The sequence below is a fragment of the Felis catus genome, chromosome E3 (genome assembly GCF_018350175.1).
Source record: "Felis catus isolate Fca126 chromosome E3, F.catus_Fca126_mat1.0, whole genome shotgun sequence".
Lineage (NCBI taxonomy): Eukaryota > Metazoa > Chordata > Mammalia > Carnivora > Felidae > Felis > Felis catus.
This window is the reverse complement of record NC_058383.1, coordinates 14,890,345-14,918,145: the sequence shown is the minus strand read 5'-3', so window position 1 is coordinate 14,918,145 and position 27,801 is coordinate 14,890,345. Positions and strand designations below refer to the sequence as shown.

At 49.4% G+C, this 27,801-nt stretch overlaps 1 protein-coding gene and 1 long non-coding RNA gene across 7 annotated transcripts in view; both read left to right on the top strand.

Annotated features, from left to right (window-relative positions):
* Positions 1–27,801, top strand: part of CALN1 (calneuron 1) — a 529,481-nt gene that overhangs the window by 236,029 nt on the left and 265,651 nt on the right. The gene's annotated exons all lie outside the window — the stretch shown is intronic.
* On the top strand, positions 20,796–24,774 carry LOC123382671. Its single transcript, XR_006591358.1, has 2 exons — positions 20,796–20,861; positions 24,445–24,774. It is a non-coding gene; the product is annotated as an uncharacterized LOC123382671 (long non-coding RNA).

Genomic DNA, 27,801 nt, shown 5'->3' with positions numbered 1-27,801 from the left:
CATGCTTTCCTCCAACTGCCTAGAACCTCTTTGGCTTCTCACTTTGTCTAAGTCCTTCTCGAGAAGTGAATTTCAGTTTAAACGTCACCCGTTCTGGGAAACCTTCCAGAAGTTTCTCTCAAGAGATGTTGCTGGAAGCCCCTGAGAACTTCCCAGAGTGCCCTGGACTTCTTCATCTCAGAAGCTGTCACATGCTATTGGGACTGCTTGATTGTGTTTCTCTACCACCATGGTTTTTAAGAATCAGTGTTACTGAGATAAAATACATATTCCATACATAGATCGATTTAGAGCGTACAATTTGTTTCTGATATATTCACAGAGTTGTGCGACCACTACCCAAAGTCAATTTTAGAGTATTCCCATCGCATTCCATTCCTCCCCCAAATAGCCATTAGCAGCCACTCCTCAATCCCTTCCAAGCCCCTTGGCTTGGGGCAACTTCTCTTCTCCTTTCTGTCGCCATGGACGTGCTGGTTGTGGGCATTTCATAGACTGGAACCTAACTTCCACGTGGTCAGTGATTGTGTTGGTCTGTTCCCACTGGATTCCTGGTGCTTAGCAGAGAGCTTGGCATGTGGTTGGCCCTCAAGAAATATTCGTTGAATGACTAGTTGATTGAAAAACTGAAAATTTAGACACTTGCAAAGCCAATCGCTCCCCTTCCTGGCTATCTGCTACATTCTTACACGTATTGACTGCTGTTTTGTTTTTGTGTTTGTTTTTGTTTAATGTACTTGTTTGTCTTCCTAGATCAGGAGTTTCTTGAGGACCAGAGCCATGCCTGATCTTTGTATATCTTGGTTGAGTATTTGGCACACCAAGCACTCGACAAATGTTTGCAGAATGGGTGAATGAACGAATGAATGAATGAATCAGCTAACAGCACTCATTCCCTTGTCATCAGTCAAGCTCTCCCACGGGGACACAGTGGGCTCAGATCATTTGTTTTTTCATTCTGCCCATGTTTGTTAACAAGCCAGTACATGATTTTATACTTTCCACCAGCATTTTGTAAATATCCCTCTCGCCCAGGACAATCACCCCTCTCTGTGGTTAGCTGTCTCTTGGTAATCCTGGTGTTCTCGCAAGGCCCTGCCCAGCCCTTTATACAGACTTAGGGCTTCATCAAATGCTTGTGATTTAAAAGTCTATGCCTTGGCATCTCGGAGGCCCTGGGTGTCCGGGACAGGGCCAGTATATGCCGGTCGGGTTGTGATGCTTCACTTTAGCATCCCGAGGCATGTTGGAATTGGTGGGTTTTGAATCCCTGCCACCCGGGGGACTCCCACCACGGATGGTCTGTCCCTCCGAGTGAGGCAGTCATGCCACAGAGAGAACATTCTGCTTGGGTAGGGCGCCTGTATCTGTATGGGGGTGGCATATCTCGATGTGTCGGGGTACCTGGCCGCCCCAAACCCAGGAGGAAGGTAAGTAGGAAACCAGCTGGGCCTCTTCCGCTGGCCTCCAGTTAAAGAGTCGGCAGCTCCCGGGTTATCAGTGTGGGGCGTTAGCCAAGCTTTGTGGCCCGGGTCCTGGTGCCGTGGGCCCAACTGCCCATGATGCTGCTGAAGGGTGCCTCCTACAGTGTGGCCTGAGGACATAGGGCTCTTCCCAGGGTCCTGCGCACAGGGGTCCCCTCTGAGCAGCTGGACCTGTTCGACCCACTCTAGTTGGCCTACGGTGCCCGGCTCTTGTTTCCCCGAGATGTGGTCTGCCACTGCCTGGGAAACCCAGGCCGTGTCCTGCACATGAACACAGAGGCCCATTGCGGGCCTCTGATGACTTCACAGGACTCTGCTCTCCTGGACCTCAGCCTCTCCTGGAGAATCCTAGAAAGTGCTTGTAGATCAGCTATTGCCTGTAGTAGGCTGAATAACTCCCCCTCCCCCCCACAACATGTTCACCTCCTAACCCTGGAAATGGTGAATATGTTACCTTATACTTTGCAGATGTGGTTAAGAGATTCTTCTGGATTACCTGCATGGGCCCGGTGTAATCTCAGGGCCCTTATAAGAGGGAGGCATTTGCTCAGAAGATTTCACACAGCCACACAGGCCTTGAAGGTGGAGGAAAGGGCCTTAAGTAGCCTCTAGAAGGTAGAAAAGTCAAGGATTCTCCCCTGGAGCCTCCAGAAGGACCCATCCCTGCCAACACCATGATTTTAGCCCCATGAAACCTGTTTCAGACTCCTGGGCTCCAGAAACTACAAGAGAATAAATCCTTGTTGCTTTAAGCCACGAGGTTTATCGTAACTTGTGACAGCAGAAGTGGGAAAACCAAAGTATGGCCCCTACCTTGGTCGCAGCTGTTCCTTGTACAAAAGGCTTACGCTGGTCACATGGGAGTGGTCACGACTGAACCCCAGGTGAGGCTGCAATAGCGCGGGCCGCTGTGACACAGGACCACAGACTGGGCGGCCTAACCAACAGAAACGAATTTTCTCACGGTTCTGGAGGCTGGAAGCCCACGATCAAGGTGCCAGTGGGGTAAAATTCTGGTGCGAGCTTACAGATAGCTTACAGGTGGCCGCCTTCTCGCCGCGTCCTCACATGGCCTTCTGTCTACGTGTGCACGTGAGGCACTGGGGTCTCTTCCTCTTGTAAGGACGCCAGTCCTACCAGATGAGGGCCCCACCACGTGACCTCGTTTAGCCGTCATTACCCCCTTGAAGGCTGTCTCCACACCCAGCCATGTTGGGGGTTAGGGTTTCAACATGCATTTGGCAGGGAGAGTGCCGTTCAGCCCGTAACACAGTCCCATCTGTGCAGAAGGGGCAAAGGTCCCTCCCGCGGCCCATTTTCATCCCAGGAGCTCTGTGCTCTTCGCAGATAAGAACAGTGTGTGGTCTGGGAGCCAGCGTCATGCGGTCCCTAAACTGATCCCCGGGTGAGCTTACCTTGTGCTTCTGTCGTTCAGGGCTTCACAGACTAAATTGGGGTATTTGAGGAGTTTTTACTGAGCTCGTTTGGCAGGGTGGCAGTGATCTGGTAGTATGTCTCTCTCTCTCTCTCTCTCTCTCTCTCTCTCTCTCTCTCCCCCTCTCCCCCTTTTCCCCTCCCTCACTGCCCTCCTTAGTAAAGGAAGCAGTCTGTCTGGTTCCTAGCTATGACTTCATCTTTCTAGGAGTTAAAACCATTTTATATGTTCCTAACCCCAGTCTTTTCTGATCCAGTCTGATGCTGTACTGTTGAAAGCCCGCCTTGACACCATTCCAGGGCCACTTCCTCATGGGACCCCAAGCTAGTGCCTAATTTGCAAGAAAGTTACTTCTGGCCAAAGTTCACTCCCCTGTGCTGGGATGTGAACTGTTAGTGGTTCCTGGTTCAAGGCTACCTCGGAGACATGAAAGCCTCATCTCAGGAGAGCCAGGCACCTTGAATGTGGTTTCCGGACACCAAGCCTGGGTTAGCCAGGGCCAGCTCCAGACTGACATGAGGCAAAAGTGCTCTGAGGCCGCAGAATCTTCCGAGTTGATATCCCGCGATGGGAGCCACAGGCCCAGGAAACTGCGGCGACCTCCGTCCTGCGAGTGAGCCTCTCGTCGGACAACTTTCTGGAAACCCAGCACCGGCAGCAGGCACGGACAATTCCTGAACAAGATCCAGCCCCCCCTCACCCCCACCTCAGAGGTTCCGGAAGGACAGACGGCAGACGGGACTTCTGTCAGCACAGTGACCAGATTTCCCGTTGGAGGAGCCCACACAGGTGTGACGGACCTACAGTGATGTCACGTTGGCATGTGGGACCACTGCAGCCCAGAGGTGTTAGAGGCAGGTCCTTAAATATACTTCTTGGAACACAATTTGGACCTGCCAGCTGAAAGTGTCAGCCTTAACATTCACCATTTCAGACTGATTTATAAGGAAAGGGGCTCTGTTTGGCTAGCCTGCGGCACCCGGTGTAAGCACGGAGTTTTTAATCCTGCTCTACTCAGCCCGGAAGGGATGCCGCTTCAGGCACTGAGGAAACAGCTGTGCATTTGAGTTTATTTGTCCAAGTGGCCGGGGACAGTCTGGGGACAAACCGTGCCTTATTTGGAGTTGTTTATTCTTTCTATACCTCTCTTGCACGGGGCGACCTCAGATCACCTTCTGCAGCTTGGAAAAACCCGAGTCCGGTTATGCACAGCCTAGGGGCACTTGTCCGTGGCCCAAGAGAGGTAGGTTGTGCCAAACCTGTCCTTAGCCACTGGAAGCTGGTGGGGCATTGGATGGACTGAAGGGCCCTTGGAAGGTTGTCTTCTATTGGTTACCCTCTTGGGCCATGAAAGGTCCAGCTTCATAACGACAGTGTCTCAATGGGGCTCCCACAGGAAACCGGACACCCACAGACACGGGTGGCGGTTAGGACGGTGTCTCCCTCGGGCATAAACAGAGTATCGTGTTTCTCCGCATGGGGAATGCTGGGCTTTTCAGAGGGGAGGCAGTGAGCCTGGTGACTCTCCCTCACACCTTTGGGTTTAGAAGGAAAGTGTCTCTACTGGGCAGGAACATGGGCCCAGGTGTTCGGGCGGACCTCCACTCACGCTCAGGATGTTCTCTGGCTGGTCTGAAACACGTGTCTGGGAATGTAGAAGTGGGGAGAGCACTGGTCAAGGGACCCGCAAACGTGAGGCCACGCCGATGGCAGAATCCCAGCTGTGAGGTGTGGGTCTGTTACGGGTCAGATTGGTTCCCCACCCAAAGATATGTTGGTGTCCTCCCCACCCCCCCAGTACCACAGAATGTGACCTCATTTGAAGATAGGGTCGTAAAAGAGGTGATCAACTTAACATGAGGTGTTTAGGGTGGACTCCAATCCAATATGACTGGTGTCCTCTTGCAATGGGGAAATTTGGACAAAGATACACAGAAGAACACCATGTGAAGGTGCAGACAGATATCTACAAGCCAAGGAACACCAAAGATTACCAGGACTCCCCCGGTAAGCTGGAGGAGAGGCAGGGGACAGATTCTCCCTCAAGGATCAAGATGGAATCAACGCTACCGACACCTCGATCTCACACTTCCAGCCTCCAGGACTGTGAGACGGTAAAATGCTGTTGCTGAAACCACCAAATCTGTGGTGCTTTGTCACCGCACCCCCAGCAGAACAATACAGGGCCTTGCAGGTAGTGACGAGCTTGTGAGTCCCAACGAGGAAGATGCCAAGGACCGGAAGGCAGCGTGCTCACGGGTGGCAGCAGGGTCTAGTCAATGGGTGGCGCCTGGTGTTTCCATTATTGGGAATTACCTCAAAGTGCAGGCCCGTGACGACGACATCATCATCGTCGTCACCATCGTCATCATCATCACAACTAATCTTTCTTGAGTATCTACTGTGTGCCTGACATAGATGCTATATATATATATTTTTAAAATCATATCTACGCCCAATGTGGGGCTTGAACTCACCACCTCATTGATATCAAGAGTCACGTGCTCTACTGACCGAGCCAGCCAGGCACCTCTATGTTTTACATGTCCTATATCCTTGAGGTCTGACAACCTACAAGGTCAATGTGGGTATTATTCTCGTTTTACAAACTAAGAAACTGAGAAGGAAGTAAGTTGCCCAAGAGCATTCGCCCGAATGCAGCCACTCCCAGCCCTGCCCATGGTTCTCCAGTTCGCATACGTTGGGTCTGTTTCTTCAATGTCAGGCTCACCCTCTCAGGATCTTTGTGTTGGCTGCTCCCCACCTAGGTTGCTTTCCCACTAGGTTTCTGCCTGGCCAGCTCCTTTTTCTGTCCCTCTCAGCACAATGCTTTGTCTGCAGGGAGAACCCCTTGTTCTCCCGGTCATCTCTGCCCACCGCATGTTTTATTATGATTTTTTTTTTCACCAGCCCTTGCCACTGTCTGAAATTTCCTTCTTGCTCCGTCATGAGTCATCTCTCTTAACCCACCGGAACGTAAGTTTTATGAGGACAAGGACCTTAGCTGGCTTCTTCAGTCCTCTATCCCAGAAACTAGATCAGTTCCTCCAGCAGAGAAAGTGTTCAGTAACTCAGTTCCCTTAATTATTCAAATAACGTGGGCCTTTTCAACCTAATCGGAGCTTGGGCTCCATGATGCACATGCAACAGATTTGGGAAGGTCATCTACTCAACAGAAGGCAGCTTCCATCTGTCCTGTCTGTCCTTCTAATCCTTTTGCAGTGCCTGGGGGCTGGAGGAAGCTTTCACGCTGGGCCTCCCCCCCCACCTCCTGCTCCCTCACCTGCCAAGGGGTCTGTAAGAGGAAGGCAGACACGAGGAAGTTGGCTTTGTCATTGGATGGTTGTTGTCATCCTTCCCAGGAGGCAGGGAATCTGGGGCCAGTGACCGCGGCCTTGGGTCAGTCAACCAACATAGCAGCAGGTCGGGCTCGGCCTTGAGGCTGCTATAGTCGGAGTCCGCCATGCTTCATCTTGCGAGGTGGGGATCCTTTCCCCTTCCATGTAAGGAGATTCGGAAGGATGCTGCCTGTGTCCTGAGCTGGAGACCAGCTGTTGTAGGGCCACAGGGCAAGGCTCCAGTGCCTGGGACGGGCAGCCACGCACAGCCCTGGGGCACTCTGGGCTGTGTGTGTAGAGGGGCGAAGCCACAGGGACAGCCACAGCTGTCCTGTAAGTTGATGAGCCCCAACAGGCTGCCGCCCAGTATACCCCATGCTGTCTCTGGGGCCTTGCTCAGGCCACCCCACCATTTGTGCCCACACATCTTAAATCTTACCAGGGCTGCCTGGGTGCATTCAGCAGACGTTGATCGAGGAGGATCTCACCCGTGGGGGAGACGGGTGGTGGGCCAGTAGTTACAGGAGCAGTTATTTGGTTATTAGAGACAGTATTTCACTGGGACGTGTCGTGGACTGAAGGACCATCTGGCAGGTGGCTGGCATTAGATGGCCTCAGCCCCAGACTGACCACATCCTGCCTCCGGGGCTGGGGTGTCAGCCCCCAAAAGGGCCTTCTTCCTTTGTCCCCCCTCCTTTAACAAATGGGGAGGGGGAAAGGTCCTCCCCAAGATTTCCTCTGAGGGACCTCCCAGTATTGGTTCCTGTGCCAGAAGCATTTGGGCAGTTCGGACAGGAGGTCCAGAGGTCAAGGGGGGCTTTGGCCTGGGCGCTTCTGAGCACACCTTCATGGCCGCTCTTGCCCACTGATTCCAGAGGAGAGAGTGACTTCCTCTCTTCCTTCCCAAGAAGAGCTTAGTAAGCAACCTGGCTTTGGCTGTACATCTTAAAAAAAAAGAAATAGGGAAGAGGGTATTCTGAGTAGCAGAATAGCCCGTTGACTTCGAAGAGACGGTCTGCTCTTAATTGAGAAAAGAGCTGGTGTCCAGTGTGTAGCTTGGAGGGGAGGAGGGGGTGTCAAGAGGTTTGAGGACCGTGTGGCCCAGTTTGGGAAGAGCCTGGCCCATTGGAAGAGGGGGTCTGACCTTGCCCCATCACAGTGGGCTCCAGCCCAGCCTTAAATACCAGCCCCATAAATGCCCACTTAGTGAGTGGGTAGGAGCCAAGGAGGACTTTGATGCTGAAGTGATCTGTAATTAGATGTGCTGTTGTTTTGTTTTAGGTTTATTTCTTTATCCTGAGGGGGGCAGAGGGGCAGAGAGAAAGAGAGGACGAGAGAGAATCCCAAGCGGGGTCCATGCTATCAGCATGGAGCCCAACGTGGAGTTTGAACTCACGAACCGTGGGATCGCGACCTGAGTCGAAATCAAGAGTAACACGCTAAACTGACCGAGCCACCCGGGTGCCCCTAGATGTGCTGTTTTAATTTTTTTTTCAACGTTTTTTTATTTATTTTTGGGACAGAGAGAGACAGAGCATGAACGGGGAAGGGGCAGAGAGAGAGACAGACACAGAATCGGAAACAGGCTCCAGGTTCCGAGCCATCAGCCCAGAGCCCGACGCAGGGCTTGAACTCACGGACCGCGAGATCATGACCTGGCTGAAGTCGGACGCTTAACCGACTGCGCCACCCAGGCGCCCCAAGATGTGCTGTTTTAAACCCACAGCTCTGAATGCTGGGGGTGGGGGTGGTCCAGTCACCAAGCAGGGGACGGGTCCGGGGTGAATTTTTGAGGTTGAGCTAGATACGATGAGAATCCTCTGGAAAAAGTTCAGGTAGAAAGAGCAGAAGGAGTAAATGTTTGTTATTTTTTTATTTAAAAAAAAATTTTTTTAACCTTTATTTTTGGGACAGAGAGAGACAGAGCATGAATGGGGGAGGGGCAGAGAGAGAAGGAGACACAGAATCGGAAGCAGGCTCCAGGCTCTGAGCCATCAGCCCAGAGCCGGACGCGGGGCTTGAACTCCCGGACCGCGAGATCGTGACCTGAGCTGAAGTCGGACGCTTAACCGACTGAGCCACCCAGGCGCCCCAAATGTTTGTTATTTTTAATTTCAGTTTTTGTTATTATTATTATTATTTTGCTTCTTCGTACAATGTGTGAATAGTCCTGGTTCACTGCTCCAGAATTAAGAAAAAAAAAGTGTCCCAACTTATTTTCCCATTGAGAGCGCCTCATTTTCCATTCGAGTGACACACAGAGAGAAGGCTAATAAGTGAGGGAGGGGGGCAGAGGTGGGGAGACGGGTCTGCCAGCACCTCCTGTATGTGCTGTTTTTATCAGGTGTATCGTCGTGAACCAATTTTCATGTTGAAATGGCTTTTCTCCCCCCGAACAAATTACTTTTTATGGGGTTGAATGGGATGGCAGGCGCCTTCTTTGAAGATTAGCTAACTCAGTTCTTAGCCTGTGCTAAAATACGTATCTTGTAAACCCTTCTAAGGGCAGAGTCTGTGACCGGTTTGCTCCTCACAGAGGATTGACTAACACGAGCTGGGGGAAAAAAAAGAGTTTTCAAAAGAATCCGGTATAAGAACAGAGGCCTGGATTTGCGCTCTGAGACTTCGGAGCGTCTCAGAAAAATGGACCCCGGAAGGGAGAGGGCAGTTCTAGGAATGTCTTCAGTTCATTCATTGCTTTGGTTTTGTTTTTGTTTTTTTTTTTAAATAACATTCGGTTCCTGTAAAATCAGACAGGTGGATGCAGTTGTAAATAAAGAATAGTGTATTGACCACCACCAGCTGCTGGCAGTCATCTGGAATGTCACCGTTCGATGATAATTCATCTCTGTATTTTGTTGGATTTACTTCCTGTGTTTCTTCCCCGAGGCACGTGTTTTTACAGTGCAAATCATATTGCTTATATAATTTTTACCCTGATATTTAAAACAGTAGGTTTTCTCACGTCATTTAGAAATGGGATTTTTGCTTGTGCGTCCTACTTGACCACGTGGATGTAATTAAATTGACATCACATAGTTTTTTGGTTTTTACCATTTTATTTTCAATGATTTCAATTATTCCTAGAGGGAAGACCCAAGAATAGTGCAATGATCTCCCGAATATCCCTCGCCCATAGTCTCTGATTGTTGACATTTGGTTCTATGTGCCTTCCCCTTCTTTCTCTCTCCCAAATGTGTCTGATTATTTTTTCAAAACCTTTGTAGAGTAAGCAACAGATAATGGTGTCCCACCATCGTTGAATACTCTGTGCCCCTTTTGCACAAAGACAGTTTCCTGGCTGATCGTGATATCATCATCAGAATCGGGAGACTAGTCATGGGTAGTACCACCGTGTAATCCACGGCCACTCATCAGATTTCCCCAGATCTCCCGGTACTGCTCTGTCTGGCAGATTCATCCAATCCAAGATCATATTTAGCATTTATCTGTGATGTCTTCCCCTCCCCCCCATTTCAAAAGGTGCCTCGGGTTTTGTGTTTTGTTTTGTTGTTTTTACTATGAGGACATCTGTGATGTTATAGGCCAATCATTCTGTAACATGTCCCTGAGGTTGGGTTTGTCCCTTATGGTTTAGATTTGAGCTTGGCAGGTTTTACAGAAACAGGACAGAGGGATGACGACGTGCCCCCCTCACGGCGTTGGGTCAGGTGACGCATGGTGATGATCTGCCCCCTGACTCGTGATGCTAACTTTGATGGCTGCCTTCAGTGTGCCAGGCTTCTCAACGTAAAGGGACTCTTTCCCCTTCATAATTAATAAGTATGCAGTGGGGAAATAAATACTTTGAAATTTATAAATACCTCTTCCTCATCAAACTTTCACTCCCTAGTTGTAGTAGCCATTAGAGATTCTTGCCTGAATCAATTGTGACAATGGTAGTTACCAAATGATGGGTTTTCAGCGCCCAGCGTTCCTTCTGCATTTATTGGTATGATGCGGTAAGCAGGAGCCTCTTATTATCCGCATCCATTCATTCATTGATATCGGTATTGGCTCATCAATTCCCATTTTATTCAACAGATCATTATCTCTTCCGGTTGTTGTTTATTTTCATGTTACCATCGGCCCCTTTCGGGCTGGTTCCTGGATCTTTCCAGTATAATCTCGTCATTGAAAACGATGGTCACACAACACATAATAGTTAGAAATGTGTTTTCTACTTGACAATAAATAACGCGCCTTTTCCATGTTACTAAGACTTAACAGTGTTATTTTTAGACAGTGCACGGTGTCCATCCAATGTACTCAATGCTTCAGCTCTTCTGGGGCGGGGGATGCTCTGAGAAGAAACCCCTCTCACATGCAAAGACCCTCGTTTCATTAGACGGGGGACACGCAGTGTTATCAGAAAGAGAGTCAGCTCAGAGAGCAGGAGTGAGTCCAGCGCATCCGGGGGTAATGATTCCTTGGCCTCCAGCTTGTAACTGATTGTGTAGCTGCTAGAGAGGCACCGTCTACCCAGGATGCAGATTCCTTGTGGGGCTACCTTTCATCTAAAAAATTCCCAGGGGCAGGGGCGCCTGGGTGGCTCAGTCGGTTAAGCGTCTGACTTCAGCTCAGGCCGTGATCTCACGGTTCATAGGTTCTAGCCCCATGTTGGGCTCTGTGCTGACAACTCAGAGCCTGGAGCTTTTTTTGGATTTGTGTCCCCCCCCCCCCTCTGCTTACACTCTGGCTCCTCTCTCCGTCTCTCTCAAGAATAAATAATAAACATTTAAAAATGATCAAAAAAATTTCTAGGGGCACCTGGGTGGCTGAGTCGGCTCAGGTCATGATCTCGTAGTTTGTGAGTTCGAGCTCCGCATCAGGCTCTGCATTGATAGTGCAGAGACCGCTTGGGATTCTCTCTCCCTCCCTCTCTCTGTGCCCCTCCCCTGTGCTCCCTCTTTCACTCTCTCTCTCTCTCTCAAAAAAAAAAAAAGAAAAAAAAAAATTCCAGCAGCCTATGTACCAATTGGCTGGAGATAGACTATTACATAGTAGTTTAAACAATCTCAAGTTGTATACATCAATGTATAGATGTTTATGTTTGTATATGTGTGTTCGTATCCATTATATATGCATGCCCAATACCCACCTACATGATACTGGTTACAACTGGATGGAGGGAGAGGAAACAGAGAAATGATCTATAAGGGGCTTCAAACTGGTATATGTAAATTATATTTCCATGAAGCCATTAAAAAAATAGACATCTGAAGTAAATACGGTGTAATGTGTAGGCTTGATAAGGGGCTGGGTTAGGTAAACACACGTTTACTGTAATGTTCTTTTCTCTGATGGAGTCTTACGTTTGAAATATTTTACGATAGGAAGAATTTTTAAAACCTGAACGGAAATGATCGGTACTAACTTCGAGATGGTGATTTTATCTGTGGAGTGACAGATATGGGATCAGGGAGCATTGCTTGTATTTGTGATGTCCGACTTCTTTTTGTTTTTCTAAAAAAATTCATCAAAATCGCAAAACGTTAAGATTTGACGTCATTGTGGGTTTACAGGGCTTCACTTACAACATTCTCTTGGCTTTTCTGCATTTATATATATAAAAAAACATGCCATAGAAGTGAGAGAATAAGGCTCTAACTCTCTGGACAGGAAGGAAGTAATGGAATTTATAGCTTGCATGGCGTGTTAGCTCTGGAAAGCAGAGCCTGAGGCAAGGCTTAAGTGCTAAAGTCTTTGGGGAGGTGCAAACCCAGGGCAACAGAATGAGGGGATAGAGAAGCGAGAGGGGGAAGGATGAGAAGCAAACAGCAAGTGATCTGTTGCCACGTTAGCCACTGTTTTGTGAGGTCTTAGCTGTGCGGGATGTGTCCGGATAGGCTGTATACAAACACTGTTTGGGGACCGTCCACTGGAGAGAGGAATGGAGAGGGGATTTATTTCCTAGCTCTTTGCTTTCTTCTCTGGCCAAAAGTGAATTTGCAGGAAGCTAATACTCACGAACTTCTGGAGTGTGTCATTTAGCCCTTTTGACCACCCCTGGAGAGGCAAGATCACACACACAAGTGTGGTGCATAGTTAGGAACTATGTGTGAGCGAGAGACCCTGGCAGTGGCCTCAGGCCTTGGGGCCACCCGGCCCTAAGGGAGTCTGATTTGAGCCCCCCCCCCTCCGCACTGGCAATGGCTACCGCAAACCAAGAGACCAAGGGTATGGGAGGTAAGCCTACGTGGGAGGAGGGGTGAGGAATTAAAACTGTTCTGGGCTGACCTCTTTTCTGAAGAGCATTTGGAGGACAACAGTGTTCAGTGAGGTTTGGGGGAAGGATTTGGAAAGCGGGACTTGGAGTTTGGGAAGAATCAAGAAGGTCTTGCCTAGAGGCCTGGGGAAAAGATTGTCTCTGGCCACAGACGTGGAGAGGCTCCGTGGTGGGATGCAACTCCTAATTGCGTTGAACGGGCAAAGAAGAACCGGGAGGGCTGGCGGTCTGGAAGAGTGCTGAGGGCTGAAGGTCTCAGAAGACCGAGGAGAAGCTGGATGGGAGTGACCCTTGGAAAAATAGGAGCTTGTGGTAAGAGAGTGAAATGGTAGAGCTTAAGGTTCAGAGTGGCAGGCAGGTTGGGTAGGGGCGAGGATCGGGATGGGGCCATGGGTGAGGTTTCTTGAGCGGAGTGGGGGTAAAAGATAGGAGGGAAGCAGTGGTTCAGGATCTCGAGGTCACTTGGAACAGCAGCAGGAGGCTGGGCACGGAGCAAGACTGTTGAGCTGAGACGCGGCAGAAGTGTAAAGGCGTGAAGAGGAACGGTTAGCAAATTTAGCTCGGCCCGGCACTGGAGGACCAATGTAAATGGTGAGGAACTGTTCCAAGGTTGAGTCACCAAGGGATGCCAATTAACAAACGGGGTCAGCTATTCTATCGTTGACACTAAACTGAATCATCACCATATAATCTGGAAGCCAGTTGCCATCCGTCTGTAAAGGTCTCATGCATTTGCCTACTGCGAAGTTCCGTTCCTCCCATGACCCCTGCCCACCGCCCCCACCGCCCCACCCCACCCCCAGCTTTCTTAAGTTGTGGGTGTTGGAGTGTTCATCACAGGGTGCTGTCATGCCTGTCCGCGTTTCTGCCTCCCTCCCCACCTGCCCCATCGTGAGTGCTGGCAGGGCAGGGCCAGATCTCACCTTGCATCGGGTCCCCACCCAGCCTGGTCCCTGACGCCCCGTGGGAGCTCAGAACATTGCAACGTGGAGTTGCTGGCAAGGAGAGGGCTGTAGCCACCAGGAGCCACGGATCACTTTCTCTTCGGTGGTTGAGAGAAGCTCTTTGATTAAGTCACTTCCTCGTTTCTGCCCTTTCAGACATAACCTTCTCTCTCCCCTCAAGGTACATGTTCCTTGTAGAATATTTGGAAAACAGTGATAATGACCCATAACCCTGACCCCCAGTGACAGCCACTATTAATGACTTAGTGTAGATTCTTACAGTCCTAAATCTTATTTATTAATTTGAATAGCTAGCACATTGATGGCACACCTTTCAAAAGGCAGAAAAGTGACTGTCGTGAAAGTGTCCCCCTATTCCTATCCTTCCTCCCCTCATCCAGTTCCCTTCTGCAGGAGAGCCTCGGTTACTGGATTCCTGTAACCAGGACAGCCTGTACTTTCCCAAGCAAGTTTGGGTCGTGGGGTTTTTAAAATTTTTTTTTAACGTTTATTTATTTTTTGAGAGACAGAGGGAGACAGAGTGGGAGTAGGGGAGAGTCAGAGAGAGAGGGAGACGTAGAATCTGAAGCAGGCTCTGAGCCATCATCACAGAGCCCGATGCTGGGCTCCTACCACGAACTGTGAGATCATGACCTGAGCTGAAGTCAGACGCTTAACCGTCTGAGCCACCCAGGTGCCCCTGGTTTTTTTTTTTTAATTCTTTTTACACCAATAGTAGTATTTGACCGACACCTTTTTGCATTTTTCATTTCACAATAGTTCTTGCAGGTCATTCCACATCAGGATGTAAAGAAAATTCTTACTCTCTACAGCTGCCTAGTCTTTTATTGTTTGGGTGTAGTATACTTGATTTAACCAATTTTCTGTGCATGGGTGTTTGAATTGATTCAGATCTCTGTAATTTGCAATGTTTTGTTATGGAAAATTCAAGGGTAAAGTACACCCGTGGGGGCCCATCACCCAGCTTTAACTTGGGGCTGTGTGTGTGTGTGTGTGTGTGTGTGTGTGTGTGTTTAAGTTTATTTATTTATGTTGGGAGGGGGGCGTGGAGAGGAGCAGAGAGAGAGAGGGAGAGGGAGAATCCCAAGCCGGCTCTGTGCTGACGCGGGGCTCAATCCCACAAACCGTGAGATCATGACCTGAACCGAAGTTGGACGCTTAACAGACTGAGCCACCCAGGCGCCCCACGTGTGCCCTGGTTTTCATAGAACAGAGCTCACCTTACTGCACTTCAAAGAGATTCTATCAGTTTTCAGCCCTACCACCCCATGTGTAGAGGGTCCGTTTCCTGCGGCTTTACCTACACAGCGTGTTCTCAAACTTCTCGCGCTTACCTGCCTCCCGGCTGAAATATGTTATACAAATGTCCCTTTCCTTTGCATTTCTCTTATCCTGAGTTGGGGAGAACATTGTTTTATGCGTGCTTCGTAATTCCTTTCTTGGAAACTAGCTGCTCATATTCTCCGAACGCTCTGCTTTGGGTTTGGTGGCCTTTTTCTCATTGATGTCCACGAGAGCTTTTTCAATATAAGGGAAATGAGCGCCTCCTTTGAAATATACACTGCAGATGTTTCCATTTTGTTTCTGATCTTTGTCGTAAGGTACCGTAGGGTTGTTTTTTGGTTTTTGGTTTTTGGGTGTTTTTTTTTTTTTTTTTTTTTTTTTGCCATGAAAAGGCTTTTTTAAAAAGCTTTTAAAAATTGTGTAGAATTATCGATCTTTTATTTTACAGCTTTTGGTATTTGTTCCCTGCTTAGTACAGCCTGTACAAGCCTTTTCTCCACTCTGGGATTTTACAAAAATTTCCTCGTGGCTTTTTTCTAAGATAATTAGGACTTCATTTTGTGTATCGAACCTTCGATTCTTCTGGAATTTATTTTTGGCGGGAACCTTTGATTCTTCCACAATTTATTTTGGTGGAAAGTGTGGACTGTGGTTTTATTCTTATGTTTTTTATTCAGCCATCTACTTAGTTGTCCTGACATCATTTGTTGAAGCCACCCTTTCACGTTATTTGAAATGCACTCTTCTCATATACTCAGTTTCTGTATTAATCGAGATAGATTTCTGATCTTCCTACTTTTTTTTAAAAGAGTGGCCTCTTATCATATATTTAGCTCATTACTTACTGTTTGTAGCTTCCCATTTTTTATTATTAAAAATACGGCTGTGGTACATGTCTTTGCGGATGAGTCTTTGTACGCACCTCTTTTACGATAAATGCCTGCAAAGGGAATTGCCGTGTCTAAAGACACCTTGAAATGTCTTTATTATAGATATTGTCAAACATACCAAAAAGCAGAGAGAATAGTGTAAGCTCTTGAGTAGCCATCATGGAGCTTCAATGAGTTTCGACATTTTATTTATCGTATTTCATCTCTCGCTTCTGCCCCCAGGCATTTTCTCCTGAAGTGTTATTTTTAATTAGCTACTTTTTTATTTTAAGAGAGCGCGTGCGCGAGCAGTGGAGAGAGGCAGAGGGAGAGAGAGAGAGAGGGAATCTGAAGCGGGCTCTACACTCTGTGCAGAGCCTGATGCAGGGCTCCATCCCGCAACCTTGGGATCATGACCTGAGCTGAAATCAAGAGTCGGATGCTCAGCCAACTGAGCCACGCAAGCCCCCCCCCCCCGCCCCCCTGGAGTATTTTAAAGCAAAGCCCAGACTCTGTATCATCATCCATAATCGGATCCATAAATCTCTCTAATTAACTTAAATTAGCTTATTTCTTTCTTACGGTTCTCTCAAAAGTGTCCGTTTCAGATTTGCCCTCATCAGGATTCAAACAAGGTCCAGAATTTTTTTTAAGGCTTTTGTAATTACCGCTCTGATTGGCCCGCAGACAGTGCACCCGTGTGCCCCTCTGCCAGCATATGTGAGAGTTGCTTTTACCCCGTGTCTTCGACAGTTCTGGGCACATCCTCTGACAAGCCTTGCTGACCTTCCAGGGGCTGTAGCCAGAAACCACGGGGGCCTCCTGCCTCCCTTCCTCCTCTCACATCCCACACCTCACCTTTCAGGGTATTCTGCCGGCTTTACGGCTTTACCTTGAAACGCATCCAGAACCTGATCGCCCCTCCCTCCTGCGTGAGTCATGCTCTCTCGCCTGGACCATTGCAGCAGCCTCTCTGCTCCTGAGCTCTCCCCAAAGTGTGTTAACACAGCAGCCAGAGCGCCCTTTTGTTAAACGGAGGTGTAATTGGCATACGACATGATATTAATTTCAGGTGCACAACACAATGGTTCCAGATTTGTATATAGTGGGAAATGATCACAGTAAGTCTAGTTAGTATCCGTCACCACACTTGGTTACAAAATTTGTTTGTTTGCGTTGAACACTTTTAAGATCTGCTCTGTAGCCACTTTCACAGGTGCCGTACGGTATTATCAACCACGGTCACGCTGTATGTCACATCCCCATGACATTTATTTTATAACTGGAAGTTTGTGCCTTTCGACCCCCTTCACTTATTTCATCCAGCCCCCTACCCTTCCCGCCTCTGGCAACCGCCGGTCTGTTCTCTGTCTCAGGGTTTCGTGTGTTTGTTTTTGAATTCCAAAACAAAGGGAGATTACGCGGTATTTGTCTTTACATAATGGTATCCTCCAGGTCCATCCGCATGGTTGTGAGGGGCAAGATTTCATTCTTTTTTACGGCTGAGTGGTATTCCATTGTGTACCTAGAGCGCATCTGCATTCATTCATTCATTCATTCATTCATTCATTCATTCGTACATGGACGCTTAGGTTGCTTCTTTATCTTGGCTGTTGTACGTAATGCTGCAGCAGACATTAGGGGCATATATCTTTCCGAGTCCGTGTTTTCATTTCTTTGGATAAATACCCAGAAGTGGAATTGCTGGATCATATGGTAGTTCTATTTTTAATTTTTTGAGGAACCTTCGTGCTATTTTCCACAGTGGCTGCACCAATTTATACTCCTGCCTACCTGCGGTATGCCGGGGCTCCCTTTTCCCCCGCAGCCTGGCCAATACAGGTCATTTCTTGTCTTGGTGATAATAGCCATTCTGACAGGTGCACTGCGATATCTCATTGTGACTGTGGTTTGCATTTCCCTCATGACTGGTGACGTTAAGCACCTCTGTATGTACACATCGGCCATCCTGTATATCTTCATCGTTTTAACACGCAAATAAGAGCAAGTCACTCTGATGCTCAGCAACCTTCTATGGCTCCCACCTCACTCAAAGTAAAACCCATAGTGCTGACAGTGGCCTACAGGGCCCTACGTGATCTGCCTTCCCACCTCTGTCTCCCCGATATTACCACCTACTTCTCTCCCCGCTCACTCACTCCACCCCACCCCGGTCCCCTGGCTTCCTTGCCGCTCTTCTAGTGTACCGGGCTCATGTACCCCTAGGGAGTCGCAGTGACTGTTCCCTAGGTCTGGAACACTCTTCCATAGATAACCCGTGGACCACTCCTTTCAGCTGCTCAAATGTCTTCTCATCGCAGCTCCATTGCCCTAACCTCTGGACTTACACTGCTACCCAACCCCCGTCCCCCCACGATTCTGCAGTGCTATCTACTCCCCTCCTCGGTCTTGTCTTTTCTGTAGCTCCTGCCACGCCTCTATGCCCCACGTTACTTAACTTTACCAAGGGCCTACTGTTTACTGTCTGTCTTTCCTCTGGGCCCACGAGCACACGGCGTCGGGACTCTCTGCTGTGCTCACGATGCGGATTGAAATTCAAAAACAAACACACAAGACCGGAACTCACAGAGACAGGGAATAGATTGGTGGTTGCCAGAGGCGGGAAGGGTAGGGGGAACAGTCATTGCTAATTCCTAGGTGCACAGGAGCTGGGTATGCTAGAGGAACGGCAAGGAAGCCAGGGGACCGGGGTGGGGTGGAGTGAGCAAGTGGGGAGAGAAGTAGGCGGTAATATCGGGGAGATGAGGGTGGAAAGGCAGATTGTGCCGGGCCCTGTAGGCCACTGTCAGCGGTGTGGGTTTTACTTTGAGTGAGGTGGGAGTCATATCCTAGCTCCCAAAAGTGTGTCACACCCAGTACACACCAGCAAATATTTATTGACTGACGATGAATTTGACAGACCCTATTTGCGCTAGAAAATTAGGGGCGCCTGGGTGGCGCAGTCGGTTAAGCGTCCGACTTCAGCCCGGTCACGATCTCGAGGCCCGTGAGTTCGAGCCCCGCGTCGGGCTCTGGGCTGATGGCTCAGAGCCTGGAGCCTGTTTCCGATTCTGTGTCTCCCTCTCTCTCTGCCCCTTGCCCGTTCATGCTCTGTCTCTCTCTGTCCCAAAAATAAAAAATAAACGTTGAAAAAAAAAAGAAAATTAATAGTAAAAAAAAATAGCACAAGTGAAAAACACTAATGGATGTACTTCTCTTTGATACGGTTTTTGGCTGTCTGTATTTTTCCATTTGGGGGGAAATCTGTGCCTTTTTCCATTTTTCTGTTGGGGCATCCTAGTAAAATCTTTTGCATATCCGACTATCCCTTTGTCTGCCATATGTCAATTTATTTTGGTTTCCTTTTCCCAGGTTTTTTTTTGCCTTCATCAGTTTTTTAAATGTAGGAACCGGCTTCCAGTTCCTTAGAAAGATGTTCTTCTTTTTTTTGCTGTCCAATTCATTGCTTTAATTCCCTTTATTTGTTAAGTTTTCAAAAGCAGATTTGGGTAGATGTGTGATGGACAGTTGTAACTTAATATTTTCCAAGTTCTCAACTGATTATTTCAGCCCTGGATATTAGGCGACGCATCCTTTTCTCCATGGTTTCATTGTCGCCTCCTCATGCCGTTTGCTTCCATGATTTGGAAGTCTGCGTGGACGTGTGTGGCCCGGTAGCTTCCTCCCAGCTGGGTCACCTGCGCTTGAGGAGAAATCAGGAATGATGTGTGTGAGTGTGTGTGCACGCGTGTGCCTAACTGCACGTACTGGTGTCTTCTGGAAGAGTTGGCTCACTCTCCTGTGACTCACTTAGGATTAAGTGTCTGGGTAGAATTCCTAAAGCAATTTCCCCCCCTTATCTGAGCTGCCCTTTTAATACTGGAGGGCTGGGTTGAGGCCAGTCTGCCTCAGCTGATTTCAGTTTTATTTCTCATGCTCGAGCCAGTGCGAGGCTTTGAAAATAGTCTTTTCAAAGGTGCAGACTCATTTTGATAGAGAACCAGCGTGTTAAAACAAAATGAGAGAGTTGGCAATTTTAAGCAAATAAATTGCTTCCTATTGATAATGGGATATTTATGCAGCCTGCGGTGGAGGACAATTTCTTTCGTATCCAGGCCCTTTATCGGTGATCCGGAAGGCAGAATGGAGTGGCATAGTGGTGTGGCCGGAGCTGATGGGAAGGCTGGCATGTGGGAATTTGGTGAGCTGGGGGAGGGAGCCATCCCGTGGGCTTCCGAGGGGCCGAGCGGCCCTGCGTCAGCCCAAACCTCCTGCGCCTTTTCCTTCTCACGCTTTACCAGGGGGGCTCGGGCTCACGCTGTTTTAAATTTCGTCTGGCTAGCATTCTTTAGGCAGCAACTCCGGGGCTGACTCTATCTGTGAGGCCAGTAGGAACGAGACCTGGGCCGTGCTTATGTGTGTCCTTGCACGTGAGAAAAGGAAGGCCTGGTTTGATGAGTCCAAATTGATAAATTACACAACAGGAGGGGAATCGTTTTCTGGAATGGAGCCAACGTCTCCGACTCCCACCGTTTGTCATTTTGCCCTGAGTCTCAGTGCCATGAATTACGTGGAAGGTGACGTTACGAGAAATCTTGTTTTGTGGGCTGAACTGCCCAGGCAGCGTTCGAGTCTCTTGGACCCTCTTTCAGGCCCCGGCCCCGCCTCGGTCGAAGAGACCGCAGGATGGGTGAATTGGTGCCGAGAAGTCAAGGGAAACAGGTGTGACCGTCGCTGTCCTCTCGTGCTGCCAGGTTAGCCTCTAAAACTGGTAGATGCCTATGGCCAGGAGGGCCTGCCTGCTTCCGCCTCCCTTCCTGATCTGTGACCGAGTCTGTTCCGGGCGGGGCAGAGGCCAGGGCTGGAGGTGCAGCTGAGGTTTCAGACCTGAAGGACAAAATCTGTCATTCAGCCGGTGTTATGTGTTAAGACTGGGGGGCCTGGGGGGGGGCACCTGGGGGGCTCCGTCAGTTGAGCATCTGACTCTCGATTTAGGCCTGGGTCATGATCTCTCGGTTTGTGGGATCCAGCCCCACTGTCAGAATGCAGAGCCCATTTGAGATTCTCTCTCTTGCCCCTCTCCCTGCTCATGCGCTCTCTCTCTCCCTCCCTCTCTCAAAATAAATAAATAAACTTAAAAAAAGGATTGGTAGGCCTGTGGGGGCTACAAAAACAAAGACTTTTCTCTGATCTTCCAGAATGTCACATCCCTCGGGGACTCCAGGAAGGTGGTTGTTAAGTCGACGTTGGTACGGAGGTGGGTGCCCTGTGCCGCTTCCTTGGCAGTGAGCAAGAGCTAATTGCTCAGTGGAGACATGGGAAACGGGATGATCCCACTACCGGGGCAGTGATGGGGGAAGACACTGGTTCAGGGGCGACGGGGAGATCTTGGGGCAAGCTCAGGAGGCTGCTGGGGGAGAGCCTGATGTGACGAGAAGGGCGGGGGCCTTAGAGTGATCGTGAGATAGAGGCTACTCCGGGGAAGCCAACACAGGGGACAGGCCAGCCCTCCTCCAAGTGTGGGTCCTGAACTACTCGGGCAGAGTGAACCGGGGCGTGCTTTGAAAAGAAGAAAGAAATAGAATAGAAAACATCAGTGTCACCGGCAGAAAGGGTGTGTACTGTTTCAGGACGTATGTGTTGGAAGAGGTCGAAAATGAAGCTTAGGAGGACAAACCCTGGAGGGGGGGGGGCGGGGGCCAGAAGACCAGGGTTCAGATCACTGTCCTGACACAACCACATGGCCTTGGGCGAGGGCTAATGACAGAACCTGCCTCATGAGTTGTGAGGCATAAATGAGCTAATACACCGGGGTGCCTGGCCCGCTCCCAGTCGGTTCAGCACCTGACTTCGGCTCAGGTCATGATTTTGCGGTTCGTGAGTTGGAGCTCCACCTCCCGTGAGCTCGAGCCCCCCTTCGGGTGAGCCCCACTTCTCTCCCTCTGTCTCTCCCCCTCGCTGCCCCTCACTCACCTGTGCCCTCTCTCTGTCTCTAAAAAAAAAAAAAAATGAGCTAATACACCAAGAATGCTCAGAGCAGTACCTGGTACAGACCGAGCGCATAATCGACGTTAGCTATCTATCACATAGTAGTTGGAACCAGAAGAAACTGCTGATATTTGACCATTTTTTAGCTGTGCAAAAGCAATTTTGTATGGTTCGACCTAATGCACACACATACGCACACCTTCTGTGTATTATAGCTACGTTATGCGTCTGTCATGACGTGCAATGCGTTTCTTACCGTGGGGCGGAATGAAAAGGCCGCGTGCTACGCTGGCTTCCCCTGGCAGGACGTGGAGATGAGGCAAAGGTTTTAATAACCAAATGTGATGCTTTCACAGGCCCTTTGCTCTGAAGGTGCCCATGACGTGCTTTGTCTGTCGCTCCTCCATTCATTGTCCTTTAAGGATGGATGGATGTGCGGGCTTCCCAAGGGCCCCCCTTACTCAGTAGTGGGTCACACAGAAGGCCTGAGCCCCCCTCCTGCTCAACCCCAGACCCTCTTCCTGGGTGTTCTCAAACCCCGTGTGCTGGGCTGCACAGAGCCTTCTCCCTTGGCACGAAGTGACAGAATCGAAAGAAAGCTGTACCTCCTTTAAAATGAATCTTTTCCTTGGGGCCGCCTGGGTGGCTCAGTCGGTTAAGCGTCCGACTTCGGCTCAGGTCACCATCTCACAGTTCGGGAGTTGGAGCCCCACGTCAGGCTCTCTGCTGTCAGTGCAGAGCCTGCTTCGGATCCTTTGTACCCTTCTCTCTCTGCCCCTCCCCTGCTGGCACGCTCTCTCTGTCTCTCTCAAAAGAAATGAACTTAAAAAAACGAATCTTTTCCTCATTACAAAACAAAAACAGTAATAGCCCCTCGTGTTTCCTTGGGCTTGATTCTTGGTCCTTCTGTTGTAAACTTGTTTCCTGTTTCCAGCGCAGGAGAGATCACAGAGGTCGGGGGAAAGATCTGGTGTCTAGAATGATCCTCTGGGAGGGCCAGAGAAAGAATCTGACTTCCAACCACTAAGCTGTCCTCCACATTCCCTTCCCACTGTGGGCTCAGAGTGGGTCCCCCTCTCCCCGTCGGCTGTCCTTCTCGCTCTTCGGTTTCCGTCTCCTGGGCCGAGGCCCCCAGCGCCTAGAGTGGTGCCGACGCACAGGAGGTGCCCGAGACAGTATTTGTTGGCTTGAATGGAGTTGAGTGATCTGAAGAGAAATTTAGCTTCTCAAGAGAATCGGGTGTGAGCCACTCCGGAGAGGATGTCTCCCGCTCTCCACTCAGCTTGCTTCTGGTTTATTTCTGGAACTTGGATCCTGTTCGTTTGGCCTCCACGTGGGTGCTAAATCCACAAAATGATTTTGTTTTCTTGGATGTTAATGATTCTCCGATCTCAGGATATTAACGTTTGTAGCCCAGGAACAGTGTGACTCAGTGAAAAATTAATTGTATTGATTGTTACCGTCTTGTTCACAGATAAATCCCACTCGATGTGCTGCTTGTGATATTGCCGTAGATGCCAAATGGTCCAGCGCCTAAGTTTCTGTCCCGGGCTGCTTGCCTCATTTTCTCGGAGAAGGTGCTGGTTGTTGTGTGAGACGTGGCTCCTTTGGTGCAGAGGCACCAGGCTGGTCCCCATGAAGCTGTTCTGTCTGCTGGGCCGTGGGAGCTGGGCTGTCTCCTCCTGGGGCAAACGGCCCCACATCCTGCCCCCAAAGCAGATCTAGTCCGGGGTCAGGAGCATAGCTCTCCTCCACTCACCCTTCTTCTTGCCTCGTCAGGGAGCCCTCCTTCCCTGTGAGCTGCTGTGGTGAAAGAGTGTCAGTTGTCTGCTAATGTGATGATGGGTGGCTGGGGTCCTTGGATGGTTTCAGGGTGGGGGCTGGTTGCCAGGAAGACCGAGGCATGATCAGAGGGTCGGAGCCTTTAGCCCCATGCCCCGGCCTCCAGGGAGGGGAGAGGGTTGCGGATCGAGTTCGATTCCCGGTGGCCAGTGACTTCATGAGCCATGTTTACATGACAGAACCTGCCGAGCCCTAAATGACAGGGTTTAGAGAGCTCCCGGCTTGGTGAGCACATTGAGGTGCTGGGAGGGTTGTGTGCCCAGGAAGCTCCACACCCCCTCAGCCCCGTTCCGGATCTTGTTTTGGACATCTCTTCATTTGGCTGTTCCTGAGTGGTATCCCTTATAATAAACCAGTAAATGTTAAGTAAGGAGCTGTCCAGAGCTCTGTGAGCCGTTCTAGTGATGATCAAACCCAAGGCGGGATCGTGGGAACCCCAGACTTTATTATTATTATCATTCTTTTTTAATGTTTATTTTTGAGAGAGAGAGAGCGAGAGAGCAAGAGAGAGAGAAAGAGAGCACACACTCGAGCAGGGGAGTTGGAGAGAGAGAGGGAGACACAGAATCCGAAGCAGGCTCTAGGCTCTGAGCTGTCAGCATAGAGCCTGACGTGGGGCATGACTTCACAAACTAGACCGCGAGATCACGACCTGAGCCGAAGTCAGATGCTTAACCGACGGGGCCGCCCAGGTGCCCCGGGAACCCCAGACGTTATAGCTGGGCATTCAGAAGTACAGGTAGCCTAGACTTGCGGCTGGCGTCTGAAGCGAGGCCAGTTTTGTGGGGCTTGACCTGTGAGGTCTACACTACCTGTGAGCAGTAGTTAGTGTCTGAGTTGGATGAAATCACCGGATGCCGGATGGATATCCAGAGAGTTGGAGAATTAGTAGGGGTGGGGACCCTCCCCCCAGCTGGTGTCAAGTGTTGTGAGCAGAAATGGATCCTAGAGGGCAACTTGGCAATATGTATTAAGTGCCTTAAAAATGTTCCTGCCCTTTGACCCAGCAGTTCCATTCCTGGGATATCATCTTAAGGAAATGAGCATCAACACACGTGAAAATTTCCATACACGAATTTCCAAGGCAGCATTATTTAAGAGCAGAAACGATCTCAACGTCCCACACTCGGAGCGTGGTGAGCCCAGTTGCGCTGTAGGCATATTACGGAACGCCATGTGGCCGTCAGAAGTGATGCTCTAAAGACAAATAAACTATATGGAAGATCGAGATGGTTGTGTGTTAAATGGAAAAAAACGTGCAAAGCTATAGAGAGTGCATGATCCAAATGTAATTAAGAATATTTGTATGTAAAAAGTTTGGAATAAAATGCCGTAATGTATTATTAGCGGTGGTTATTGCTGACTGGTGAAGTAGATGATTATTTTTTTTCTTTATACATTTAGGGGGCGTTTTCCTGAAGAAAACACATCAATGTGTAACCTGTGAAATGTTGCATCCCTGTGCGGGTCTAGCTCTGGTCTTTTGACCCCAAAGGTCAAGTCCAGAACCCCCCAAGAACAGAAACTGCCCTTCTGTCCTCACTCATCAGCTTGTTGTTTTGTATAAAGACCCTCCGGCCATTCTCACCCTCATACATATTCACATCTAATTTAGTGATTTTTCCTTTCAGCCCTGCCTGGAACATTCTGTCCAACACAGGGTGCCCCTGGCTGGGATGGGCTTTCATTGTTAGTGTCTATTCTAATTTGCTTTGCTCTTTTTCTGTTGGGGAATTTTCCATCAGGTTAAGCAACCTGGCATGCTAAAATAAATTCTGCTTTATCTGTGAAGGTGTAAATTTGGGGACAGATAAACTCTGTGCCAGCTCCTAAGCCCTTACAAATGGCCCTAACTTTTTGACTGCCTTGTGCCACCCAATTTTAGGAAAGAAATGATTATTTTTCATGACCTGGGGATATGGAGTCTCTGTCTAGTTTCACCCCCTCCTGAGTTACTGAGATACTTTTCTTTCTGAACGCCAGCTAGGGGAGGAGTTGGCTTTGTTTTTTAATGCAAGGTGCCGTTTTGACCATGAGGTAAGGAAAAAGGCCAGATGCATGGGGGTGCTTGAGATACCCAGGATGAGCAGTGCCTCTCTGGCCCGCCAGTCTTGAGTGCTTTGAAGGCCCTTGAAGTTTTTCAACACAGGCTCTTGTCTGCTCCCAGGGTTACCAGTGACTCATGGGGAGTCTGGGGCTGGTGGGCTCACAGGAGCCCTGCTCAACTCTATATTCTAACCTTAGATCACAGAGGCAATTATGCCATCCGGGAGGGATGGTCACTATTGCCAGCCATATCTTTTTGCAGGTGCCTCCCAACAGGGGCCCTTGCCTGCCACCCTCTTGGGAGAGTACATCCCTTCTGCCCCCTTGCCCACGCTGTGCCCCTACCAGAAAGCCCTCTTTGTTGCACTGACTACAATCCTCAGCCTCCTTCCGGGCTCTCCTAAGGCTCACCTTGTTTGGTTCGAGACAGATTATGCTTAGATCCTGAGATTGCCTTTGCTGATAATTTATTTAATCAGGTTCATTGTGGGAATTATCATTTATAATAGTAACATATCATAAGCCAGTAGCGTACAGGAGAATGCCTCCTAAGTAGCCAATAAAGGAATAGCCTACTTCAGGCTAGGGAGAGATTATTGACGTTATTGTTCAGGCCAAGGGGAGAGGAAAGAAAGAAAGCCCGAAGTTGGAGGTGTGCCTTTCTATGAGTTGGTTCTCGGTAGAGTCCGTCCTTCCTGCTAAAAGTTGGGTACCAGCTGCCGGCTTAGGTCGCTCACTGCTGGGGCAGGGAGGTAGGAGGTGACGGTACCTGTGTTGGCTGCAAGGTTGGCTTTTGGCAAGGTTTTGATGGCTCTGAAGATGGTTTTACTCCAGGGACAGTTACGTGGCTTGTACCGCTGACTCTGGGGAGACGTTCCGTCTCTTCCTGAGATTGCTGCACAGTTTAAGCACCACCGCCAACCAAGATGAGCCTGGCACAGCAAGAGCAAGTGTGTGGCAGGGTCTTTGGAGAGCCATTTAGATCGGCGAAGAGTGGCCTTGCCCAGACCAAATGCTCTCACGTTGCTGGGTGCACCTCCTGGTTCTTAAAATGGAAAAGCCCATCACGTGATGGGCACCGTTGCCGTCACAGTGGTGTCGAGGACACAATGGTCCCCTCTACTTCAGGTGCGAGAGTTGGATAAGAAGGTCCTCAAATCCACCTTCAGCACAATGTCACCAAAACACGTTATTCAGAACAAATTCAGACCACAAATAAGCTTTCGACACATGGATTTGCGATCATAACGCATCAGTAGGCAGCACACCTCCTCCCCCATGTAATTGCCAGGTGTTTTCTTTAAAAAAATTTTTTTTAATGTTTATTTATTTTTGAGAGAGAGAGAGAGAGAGAGAGAGAAAGAGAAAGAGAGAGAGAGAGAGAGAGAGAGAGAACATGAACAGGGGAGGAGCAGAGAGATAGGGAGGCACAGAGCCCGACGCGGGGCTCAAACTCACGTGGGATCGTGACCTGAGCCGAAGTCGGACGCTTGACCCATGGAGCCACCCAGGCGCCCCTTCCAGGTGTTTTCTGTTTCAACGTCTCTCTCCTATCTCCTGGGCACTCTCTTTTTCCTTAGGTACACCTTGCATTCTTTCAGCCTCCTTTGTGAAACAGGACTCCACTTAAAGAGATAAAGAACAGAGAAATAGAGAAATGCCTCCAGGGTTGGGACCCCTCTTAGTAGTGTTCCTTACCATCTGCGTCTGTGCAAGTAGCACAGAATGAATGATCACTTTGTCGCAATGGATGGAGTCGCACCTCAAACAGCAAATAACCTAGGAGTGAGGATCCTTTAGCCCTTTGAAGAGAGTACCACGAAAAAACAATCCAGCTTAACAAAGGGCATTATACAAAGCAGCACGGAGCCCCATCCTGGCCCCCGTCTCTGTGGCCTGTCCCCTCACTGTTATGAAATGCGGGCACACTTCTGACCCCACTTCCTCCTGGCACATGGGTCCTCCTTGAGGACCCCGCCCCCCTGGCTGTCGGAGGCCTCACCTCCGTGTTCCCTGCTTGTTGAAACCAATTAGTTGTATTTGTGGACTGATTGAACAGAATTAAATTGGAACTCATTCACGCTAAAACCCGCACTGGGATCGAACCAGCGTTTTATGGGCAATTATGGTCATTCTGTTCCCACTTTCTGTTCTGGTTGGGTACCCAGTATTACTGTCAGCAGTAGCTCGTCCCATATGGCCAAATGCTCACCAGACCTGGCCGCCTGGCCACGTCTCACGGTCCTGTACGCCGTGTGACCAAAACGCCCCTTCCCTTCCCTCTCTGCAAGTGTGTGCCTCCTCCTGAATTCTCTCTCGGT